This window comes from Orcinus orca, chromosome 3 (assembly GCF_937001465.1).
Source record: "Orcinus orca chromosome 3, mOrcOrc1.1, whole genome shotgun sequence".
Taxonomy (NCBI): domain Eukaryota; kingdom Metazoa; phylum Chordata; class Mammalia; order Artiodactyla; family Delphinidae; genus Orcinus; species Orcinus orca.
The window spans coordinates 118,043,099-118,054,925 of record NC_064561.1 but is presented as its reverse complement, the minus strand read 5'-3'; the positions used below and the strand labels follow the sequence as shown (position 1 = coordinate 118,054,925).

The window sequence follows — 11,827 nt, the reverse complement described above, 5'->3', positions numbered from 1 at the left end:
ATGTAATTAAAATTCTTCACTGTCTTTTTATGGTTTGATAATTCATTTCCTTTTAGCACTGAATAATATCCCATTGTCTGGATGCGCCGCACTTTATTTAATCACTCACCTGCTGAAGGACATCTTGGCTGCTCCCAAGTTTTGGCAATAATAAATAAATTGCCGAAACCCACACAGGTTTAGGTTTCTGTGAGGACATAAGTTTTCAACTTACTTGGGTAAATACCAAGGAGCATGGCTGCTGGACTGTATGGTAAGAGTTTGTTTGCTGTAAAAAAAAAACCTGCCAAACTGTCTTCCAAAGTGTCTGTACCATTTTGCACTTCCAGTGTGAAAAATAAACACAGCTGGATGCTAGCTAAATTGGTAAAAACAAATTTTATTTAGTAAGCACTGATAGTAGGGTAGAGAGCTGAGCTCCCTTCCCATTTGTGCAGAGGTGATAGGGTGTTTTAAAGGGAGGATGGCAGGTGCTAAGTGGGAGCTTAATAGAGTCAGAGAAGTTACAGTAAGTCCCCTACATACTAACGAGTTCTGTTCCGAGAGCACGTTCATAAGTCCAATTTATTTGTAAATCTAACAAAGTTACCCTAGGTACCCAGCTAACACAATCGGCTACACAGTACTGTACTGTAAAAGCTTCATAATACTTTTCACACAAACAATACATTAAAAAAACAAAAAATAAAGAAAGCATTTTGAATCTCACAGTACAGTACCTCGAAAAGTCCAGTAGTACAGGACAGCAGCTGGCACACAGGGGCTGGCATTGAGTGAACAGGCAAGAAGAGTTACTGACTGGAGGAGGAGAGGAGGTGGGAGATAGTAGAGCTGAAGGATTGTCAGCAATAGGAGACGGAGGGCAAGCTGCAATTTCACTCACGCCTGACACTAACGACACAGGTTCTGGTTCCTTGCTGGATTCAATTCTATCTACCCTCTTGAAAAAATGATCCAGTGATGTCTGGGTAGTACTGTACCAGCTACATCACCGCTGCTTTTACACTTGTTTCTGGACATCCTGGGCTTGAAATAAAGATACTGTACTACTGTACTCTATAGAGTACTATACAGTAAAGTATACAAAAGCACAACTCCTTGTAGAGGATGCATGCACGTGACAATGTACGCCAGACATGTGAACTAACTTACATGATTGGACATGCGAATGCACTCTCACATCTTTGAAAGTTCACAACTTGAAGGTTCGTATGTAAGGGACTTACTGTACAGAGGGTTGGTCAGTGTAAATGAGATGAGGACAGTTGTGTTTGCCAGCTGTCAGTTATTGAAGTTAGGATTCTACCCCTCCCAGGGACACTGGGAAAAAGAGGTCCGACCCTTCCTGATGATTACATTTCAAAGGAATGGTTCTCAGGTCCTTAAGAAAGATACTTCTGAGTTGTTAAAGATACATGTTCACAATTGTAAGGCATTTTAAATAAATGCTGTAGGAAAGGGGAGTCGGGGACCTATCCTCAGATGTTGGTTAGAAGGAACAGCACATTTTCCTGGCAGTGTTGAGCTTTCTCAGGCAGCCATTTAACAGAGGGGTCAGGTCGTCCTAGGGACACAGCCTTATGCTGCTAGAAGCAATGATAGATTTGGTCATTTCTCAGTGCAAAGTTTTGCATAAAGTTATGCGCCAAAAGATCTGAGGTTCTCATCAGCAGTGAATGAGAGTTCCTGTGGCACTTCATCCTCACCAACACTTGGTGTTGTCAGTGTTCTGGATTTTGGTCATTTTAATAGGTGTGTATTGGTATATTGTTGCAATGTACATTTGCTCGACCACATATGATGCTGAGCACCTTTTCATAGACTTACTTGCCATCTATGTAGCTTCTTTGGTGAGGTGTCTGTTAAGATCTTTGGCCCATTTTTTATTTGGGCTACTTGTTTTCTTATTATTGAGTTTGAAGGGTTTTCTGCATATTTTGGATAATAGTCCTTTACCAGATATGTCCTTTGCAAATATTTTCTCCCAGTCTTTGACTTCTTTTTTTATTCTTTTGATTGTGAATTTCGCAGAGTAGAAGTTTTGAATTTTATTGAAGTCTGGCTTATCAGTTATTTGTTTCATGGATCGTGCCTTTGTTGTTGTATCTAGAAAATCTTTGCCATACCCAAGGTCATCTAGATTTTTCTCCTCTGTTATCTCTAAAAGTTTTCCAGTTTGAAAAAGACCCAGGAGAGCCAGCACAACATTGAAGAAGAACAAAGTCAGAAGACTGACACTTTCTGACTTAAAGAATTACTCTAAAGCTACAGTAATCAAGAAATTGTGGTATGGGCAAAAGAACAGACAAATAGATCAGTGAGACAAAATAGAGAGCCTGGAAATAGATACAAATACAGTCCAATGATTGACAAAGACATTACAACGAAGAAAAAATAATCTTTTCAACAAATAGTGCTGGAACAACTGGATATTCACAAGAAACAAACAAAAAAGGAATCTAGACATAGAATTTACACCCTTCACAAAAATTAACTTAAAATATATATTAGACCTAAATTTAAAATACAGTTATCATCAAAGTAATAGTAATCTTGTTGAATATGCCTGGCAATTTTTTCTGCCCATTGGTCCCCCACTTTCAACCTTTGGACTATTTCTTCTAACACTGGAATTATCTTGTTCCTGAATATTTGACAGGACTCTCAGTAAAATTATTTGGGTTTTTCTTCCATTTTGGCATAGATTTAAAAAATTGTTTAATATCTTGACTACTTACAGCTAATCAGGCCTTCCCTCCTCCTTCCTTGAGCCAGTTTTAGTGATATTTCTCTGAACTTTGTGATTTTTACCTAGAATTTTATTTGTATAGATTTGTCCACAATTCTGTTATCTTTTAGAAATGTGTTGTGCCTACAATTATGTCATATCTTAATTTCTAATATTTACTTGTGCTTTCTTTTCTCTCTTATTAATTTCTGAATAGCTACTTTATTTTTATGTATCAGCCTGGGTTCTACTAGGAGTGGGTACCAAGATGGAATTAAATGTGCAAAGGTTTCATCAAGGGAAATGCTGGTGTAAGACAAAATAGAGAGGGAGATGGTGAAGATCTAAGAGAGCCACCAGACCACAGGCAAGTCTGATTGAAAGAGAAGAAGAGATGGAGGAAAGGCTGGGTAAAGTGCCTTATACAGCTATCCAATCAAAACAGACATGGCAAGGCCTTTGAAAAGTCCCTGAGCTGAAGTCTGCCACAAGAGGTGTCCCACGTCTCCCAGGATCAGGCTTACATTATGATCCCATTTCTAACTGGGAGAAGCCCGTGGTCTTGGTGTAAACAAGACAATGATTTCAGAGCACAGCAGCTGTTACTGTTGATAGATTACATGCTCATAAGTCGAGGTATGTGAGGTGCATCCTCTTTGCTGCTGCAATTTATTTTTGTAAAGAGCTAGCTTTCTGGTTTGTTAATTCTATTTTATCTTTATTTTTAATTTCATTAATTTCTCCTCTAAACTCTATTTTTTTCCCCTAATATAGCACCTAAATTAGCATTGTCTTCTGCAGTACCATTTTTGCTGCATCTCTTGAGTTCTTATATATGAAGCTTTCATTATTTAATTTTGAGAATTTTCTAATTTTTATTATGATTTCTATTATGACCATACCTATTTAGAGATTTATTTTTAACTTTTATTACTTTTTTCTTTAAAGTTATCATTTGGTTTAGAAGTTGACACATATCTTGAAGAAAAATTGCACATAAATTATCAGGGTTTTTGATTCCTCAAATACTGAATGCTTGATAACTTTGAAGTGTAATTTTTAGTCACCTCAAGCTAGTGATACCATTGTGATCCTTTCATTTTAGCTTTTATGTCCTCAGTTCAAATAGGTTTCAAGGGGAAAAACTCAAGGAGAATTTGAGGCTCACATCAATGTGTTTTTCTCCCTGTTCTTGCCTCTTAGGTCTGGTCGTCATGGTTGTTTCCTAATAATTTTTAAACCTCTCCTTATATGTATATATGTACATATATGTGTATATGTATGCATGTATATATGATATATAACTCTTATAAGTTATACATATATTGAATAAAGTATACATAGTTTAAATTTATGCATTTAAACATATACTATATATACAAATATACTATTCCATATATTTTATATATGTATAAATCTATCATCTATTCTTTTATCTAATATTCACCTTGTGTTATCTTCTGTGGGGAGGTTACCTTGATATCAGCTATTCTATCATAGATATAACCCAAAATGTCATTTTTATCACATTGTCAAGCTTTCTTTGGCCTTTTTGAAAATATTCTTTTTAAAAAAAAACTGCTTGATTAAGTTATGATTGACTAAAACACTTTTTTTAAAATATAATATTACTCCCAAATTTATTTGTAAGGTACACATTCTGTTTCTATTCTTTCAAAGGTTATCTTTGGTATTTTAACTCCATACATTATTTAACACAGGATAAATTTATTAAAGTTTTCATATTTGTAACTAATTCAAGGACTATAGAAAGCACTGTCTCTGATCATGATCCTTTTCTTGACTCACATATCCTTTAAATCAAATATCATAGTTCTATATCTTTTTTTTACCTTTTTAAGATATTAGTCATTCTTATTGCTATATTTTGTAGTCAATATATGGTTAGATTTACCCAAGTATTTACCACTTTCTTTACTTGACATATTTTTCTTGTATGTCAGAACTTCCTTTTATATTATTTTCCTACTCCTTGAAAAGCACACTTTTGAAGATTTTTAAAATGAGATTCATTGCTGTTAAACTTTTCTACATTCCAGTATTGCTAAAATTGTCTATTTCACTCAAAGTTTTAAAGATTTTTTAAAAGTTTTTTTTCCAGTGGACATTTTCTCCTGGCCTTTTGAAAAATTATTCTACTGTCTTCTCATTTCTGTTTTTGTTAACTCTTAATAGGTAATTAATCATTTGCCTCTAGCCACTTTTAACATCTTTTCTTTGTCTTTGGTGGTGAGTATAAAAATTATATATTGATGTGTACATTTATTTTTTATTGATTCTTTTTGCATTCATTGTGTTTGCTGATTTTGAGTGCATGTCTCTCAACAGAAAATGTTTAGCTGTTACCTCTAAAATATCTCCTTTCCCTCATTTGTTAGATCTCATCTATCTTCCAAGTTTTGTAAACTCTCTTATCTTCTGACACTGGTTTTGGAGGTGTATTCTAGATAATTTCTTCAGTTCTTACAGTTCACTAATTTTCTCATGAACTTTTTAAAATATCTTACTTCTGAAATTCTAGTTTAAATAATTATATAAGTTTTCAAATCTAGGATTTATTTCATAATTTTAAAAACTTTTATTTTGATCACCTTTTATATTATTTTAAAATACTGGCAGATTTATTTTGCATTGTGTATCCCAGACTTTCGATTCTTACTAATACTTGCCAAAATGTTGGTCCTACTACAAAGTACAAAGTAGAAAATTATTAATTAAAATACTACTACAAAGTAGAAAAGTTACATCCTAATACAAAGTAGAAAAATTATTTATTAAAACCAAATAGAACAAATTGACTCTGCTTGATTACTATTCAGAAAAGTACAAACTGAAACTGTATTCCAGTAGGTACCCTTAAATACTTTCCTCGTTAGTATGTTGCTATAATAATACCAGTTAGAATGATTATAAATTATTAGGTGAACAACTAAAACGGTAGATTGCATACCTAGGAATAAACCTACCTAGGGAGACAAAAGACCTGTATGCAGAAAATTATAAGACACTGATGAAAGAAATTAAAGATGATACAAATAGATGGAGAGATATACCATGTTCTTGGATTGGAAGAATCAACACCGTGAAAATGACTCTACTACCCAAAGCAATCTACAGATTCAATGCAATCCCTATCAAACTACCACTGGCATTTTTTCACAGAACTAGAACAAAAAATTTCACAATTTGTATGGAAACACAAAAGACACTGAATAGCCAAAGCAATCTTGAGAAAGAAAAACGGAGCTGGAAAAATCAGGCTCCCTGACTTCAGACTATACTACAAAGCTACAGTAATCAAGACAGTATGGTACTGGCACAAAAACAGAAATATAGATCAATGGAACAGGATAGAAAGCGCAGAGATAAACCCACGCACATACAGTCACCTTATCTTTGATAAAGGAGGCAAGAATATACAGTGGAGAAAAGACAGCCCCTTCAATAAGTAATGCTGGGGAAACTGGACAGGTATATGTAAAAGTATGAAATTAGAACACTCCCTAACACCATACACAAAATAAAAAAATGGATTAAAGACTTAAATGTAAGACCAGACACTATCAAACTCTTAGAGGAAAACATAGGCAGAACACTCTATGACATAAATCACAGCAAGATCCTTTTTGACCCACCTCCTAGAGAAATGGAAATAAAAACAAAAATAAACAAATGGGAACTAATGAAACTTAAAAGCTTTTGCACAGCAAAGGAAACCATAAACAAGACCAAAAGACATCCCTCAGAATGGGAGAAAATATTTGCAAATGAAGCAAATGAGAAATGATTAATCTCCAAAATTTACAAGCAGCTCATGCAGCTCAATATCAAAAAAACAAACAACCCAATCCAACAATGGGCAGAAGACCTAAATAGAAATTTCTCCAAAGAAGATATACAGATTGCCAACAAACACATGAAAAAATGCTCAACATCACTAATCATTAGAGAAATGCAAATCAAAACTACAATGAGGTATCACCTCACAGCACTCAGAATGGCCATCATCAAAAAATCTACAAACAATAAATGCTGGAGAGGGTGTGGAGAAAAGGGAACCCGCTTGCACTGGTGGTGGGAATGTAGATTGATACAGCCACTATGGAGAACAGTATCGAGGTTCCTCAAAAAACTAAAAATAGAACTACCATATGATGCAACAATCCCACTACTGGGCATACACCCTGAGAAAACCGTAATTTAAAAAGAGTCATGTACCACAATGTTCACTGCAGCTCCATTTACAATAGCCAGGACATGGAAGCAACCTAAGTGTCCATCAACAGATGAATGGATAAAGATGTGGCACATATATACAATGGAATATTACTCAGCCATAAAAAGAAACAAAATTGAGTTATTTGTAGTGAGGTGGATGGACCTAGTGTCTGTCATACAGAGTGAAGTAAGTCAGAAAGAGAACAACAAATACCGTATGCTAACACATATATATGGAATGTAAGAGAAAAAAAAAAAGGTCATGAAGAACCTAGGGGCAAGATGGGAATAAAGACACAGACCTACTAGAGAATGGACTTGAGGATATGGGGAGGGGGCAAGGGTAAGCTGTGACAAAGTGAGAAAGTGGCATGGACATATACACTACGAAACATAAAATAGCTAGCTAGTGGGAAGCAGCCACATAGCACAGGGATATCAGCTCGGTGCTTTGTGACTGCCTGGAGGGGTGGGATAGGGAGGGTGGGAGGGAGGTAGACGCAAGAGGGAAGAGATATGGGAACATATGTATATATATAACTGATTCACTTTGTTATAAAGCAGAAACTAACATACCATTGTAAAGCAATAATACTCCAATAAAGATGTTAACCCCTCCCCCTCAAAAAAAGGTAGGTTGCAAAATGATATACAGATTGTGATTCAAATTTAATGTAGAAATATATATTTTACATAGAGACAAAATGACTATCCTATGTGTACCAAAAACATAACTTGGTGTAAAGGTGATTTTCTATTTATATTGTATAGATTTATACACATAACTTTACATGTTTTTACTTGTGAAAAAACAAAAATAATTATACAAGCCTTTTAAATAAATCCTTGTGATATTTTTGACATAAGATGGATACTAGATTTCTATATTAGCTGTCAAAGAAGCACTTATCTTCCCTAGTCAATTGAATATAATATGGGAGAAATATATATGGTTAATATATTTATTATGCTTAATATAATAAATTAATGAATTATCCAACGTGCATAGCACTTTGGGAAAGATAAAAATGATAAGTGCTCTTAAGGAGATTATATTCTAGTAACAAGACAACATATAAAAAAGAAAATAGAGCAAAAGACTGAGCAGATGCCATAACTGTTGTTAAAATGCAAGGCAGTATTTTCTCTTAACCTTGCTACTACTAATGAACAGAGGTAAGTCAGTTAAACTCTTTTTGTGATCTTCCCCATTTGTCAATGTCATTGCTCTCCTACCTAATTCATGGTGTTGTGAGATAAAATTTGGTCACACACAAAGTAGTGCCTTACAAAAATTAAAAAAAAAAACATTTGTGTTAGTGGATGCATTACTGACTATTCTAGTGGAGAAGTGATTTAAGTGTTGTTTTATGTCTCAGATGGTGAACATGAGTTGAAATTATTCTTTTTAAATAACCTTATGAATACATGTGGGAAGGATAACAGAGGACAGGTCGGTAGTCTCATTGCTTTCTGTTCACAGACTAGAAGTCTAATTTCCAATGGCTGTTTTGATTTTTTTTTTTTTTCGTTTTTACAAAGTAAACTGGAAAAGATGAAAGGATCGTCATAATTACTGGGAAAACAATGTGTCTACAATCTAAAACCACATGTACCTAGGTAGGGCTTTTTGGCTTGGTGAAAGTCACACCATACCACAACTCATGGTCGTTAGGGACCCTATGGGCAAATGTGCATGGTGGTCAAAAAGCCTCTTGAGAGAAAAGGGTTGATAGTTTCCCATTTTCTTTTTTCAGTTTCACGGTCACTGATATATTCCTAGTCATTGGCAAGGAAGGGCTTTACTGACACTGACGAGCAGAAAAGGGTACAAAAGTTCCACTGTGTGAAAGGCTGTCAGTGGACTTTGTTGGGGACCAGAACTCAATATGCTGCTTGGATTGTCACGGGAAAAGGCATTATGGAAAGCATGACATTTGGCTAAATCCCGAAATATTTCCTGAAATCTATAGGTAATGAACATATGTTTGATCACTTAATAAGAACAACATGTAGGGTCCCAGCAGCTCGTGCGGCGCGAGAGCGGCAGCGACCAGGCAGCCCAGCTTCGCGAAGGTTCTCGGAGCACCGACGCCAGCACCGACGCCAGCACTCGCCTAGTGCCCGCCCAGCCACCAGGATGCTCAAGAGCAAGGTCAGCTCTGCCGAGGGCGCGGTGAAAGAGAGCCCAAGAGGAGATCCGCGAGGTTGCCAGCTAAACAGGCTCCCGCAAAAGTGGAAAAGAAGCCAAAAAAGGCGGCAGGAAAGCATAAATCTTCAGACAAAAAAGTGCAAACAAAAGGGAAAAGGGGAGCAAAGGGAAAACAGGCCGAAGTGGCTAACCAACAGACTTAAGACCTACTTGCAGAAAACGGAGAAACTAAAAAGGAGGAGAGCCCAGCCTCTGATGAAGCAGGAGAGAAAGAAGCCAAGTCTGATTAATACCACACACCCGGTCCTATCAGTGGTCCCTGTCTCCCTTCTTGTATAATCCAGAGGAATATTTTTATAAACTATTTTGTAAATCCAAGTTTTATAGTAGCTCTAGAAACATTTTTAAAAAGGAGGGTATCCCACCTCATCCCATTTGTTAAGTGTAAATGCTTTTTTTTAAGAGGTGAAATCATTTGCTAGTTGTTTATTTGTTGGTACAAACAGAAAATAGTGGGATATTGAATATGGGAGGCGTTGATTGTCTTCGGTGTCAGCTTAAGATTCCATAGATGGGGGGGTAGCTTATATATCCTATAAAACAAAGCATACTAAATGGTAGTTTGGAGTCAGTTGTGCATTTAATGTCTTAAACACTTTAAATTACTTCTCTTCCCATGTTGTTTTTGGTAGGATTGTTTCCTAAAGCAAACCACTCACCCCTTGATCTTGGTTCTCCTTGTCAGAATTTCATGCACTCTGTAACATCTTTGGTCATGGTAGTCCAGTTCTTCTAGTAACTTTGTTAATGTGTTGTGAACGATTGACGATTTGAGTATGTAGTGTATATGATATTAAATTGTGAATTAGTGGGACTTATGATGTAACAGCATATCAATATTTGAAGATATTGGTACTTGATATCCTGTTAAGGAAAATTTGCCTCCAAATTTTAAGCTGGAAAGTCACTGGAATAACTTCAGAAAAGAATCACAACTACATGACTTTTTAGATTTTTGGTATGTATGTTAAGAATTGTGTACACATTGAAATGTCTGTGTACTGATCCTCAAAACAACCAATAAAATCTCATTATGAAAGAAAAAAAATACAACAGACTGTACTATGCATTGTGGGTGATATGTAAGTCCAGCTGTCCCTCAGCATCTGCAGGCGATTGGTTCCAGGACTCACAATGGAGAGCAAACTCCGTGGATGCTCAAGTCCTTATATAAAATGGTGTAGTACAGTTGGCCCTCAGCATCCCTGGGTTCCACACCTTCCACTAGGGAGGGTAAATTGTATATATCCATACAAAAACCATCCTCTAAGAACTCACATGCTAGAAAATAAAGGTAACTTACATATATTAACAATTACATTATGAAGTAGACACTGATAAGCACGAAACTTATAGACGATTTTTTTTTTTTTTTTTTTTCGGTATGCGGGCCTCTCACTGTTGTGGCCTCTCCCGTTGCGGAGCACAGGCTCCGGATGCGCAGGCTCAGCGGCCATGGCTCACGGGCCCAGCTGCTCCGTGGCATGTGGGATCCTCCCGGACCGGGGCACGAACCCGTGTCCCCTGCATTGGCAGGCAGACTCTCAACCACTGCGCCACCAGGGAAGCTCATAGACGAATTTTTATATAAAAGCAGAAGGGAGGTTTTACTTCTATTACTTGAAATTGAGAAAGATTCTACGGATGAGGTGGCAATGGAATTGAACTTTAAACTTTGAAACATAAAAGATGGATAGATTCTCTTGATACAGAGACACAGGACAAGGCATTCATGATTGAGGACAGTAGATAGCTAATGAGAGAAAATAGAAAAACATAGAATGGATCTGGGTAACAATGTTCAGTATTTTAGAAAAGGACAGAGGTGGGAGAAACAAAAGGATTTAAGGAGGGCATGTGCCAGATCATCATAGGCCTTGAATATTTAGATAAAAATAAGACATTCATTCCTTTTGTAATCAAGGCTTGTGAAATATATAAAATAGTATAATCCAGCATCATGTAAAACTTGCAATGGATTGAAGAGAATTTATAAACAGTGTGATCCATTGGAAGCATTTGTGTCACTGTCCAGATAACAGATAATAAGGTTAGAAAGCAGGATAGGGGAAGTGGAAATGGTGACAACCCATAAAGATCAAACAAATTACAGAGAAGGAACTTGGCAACTGTATGGTTTATATTGTACAGGGCCTTTTGCTATATACTTTGCATACTAACTCTGTCTTCGATTAACTAGCTTTTCCCATACTTCCATTCCCTTTTTTTATTCTTTGATACTGTTGTCTTACATATATATACATATGTATGTATATATATATATATATATACACACACACATATATACTTATATATATATCTTTTTAGCTTTGGGAAAATTATATTAAAAAATAGAAAGATATACATTAGAACTGATCTTTTATTTCTTATCTTCCTAAAGCATAACATAAAACTAAAGTTTGCATTGCACTCCCCTCCTAGTAGTAACTATATGAGTTTGATGTAAGTAATTCATGTATCTATATCTGTAATATTTGATATCTCTAATGTACATTTAAATAAACATGCATAGAATCGTCTATATCTTTTTTCACTCAACATTCAACAACAAACTAAATTATGAAAATGATGCCTATGATCCAGCAGCTGGGCTTCCTGGTATTTAAACAAAGGAAGTGAAAACCTGC

At 35.8% G+C, this 11,827-nt stretch overlaps 1 pseudogene; it reads left to right on the top strand.

The window, feature by feature from the left end:
- The first annotated feature begins 9,107 nt into the window (after positions 1-9,107).
- Positions 9,108-9,457, top strand: LOC101281443 (non-histone chromosomal protein HMG-14-like; annotated as a pseudogene).
- The last annotated feature ends 2,370 nt before the right edge of the window (positions 9,458-11,827 follow it).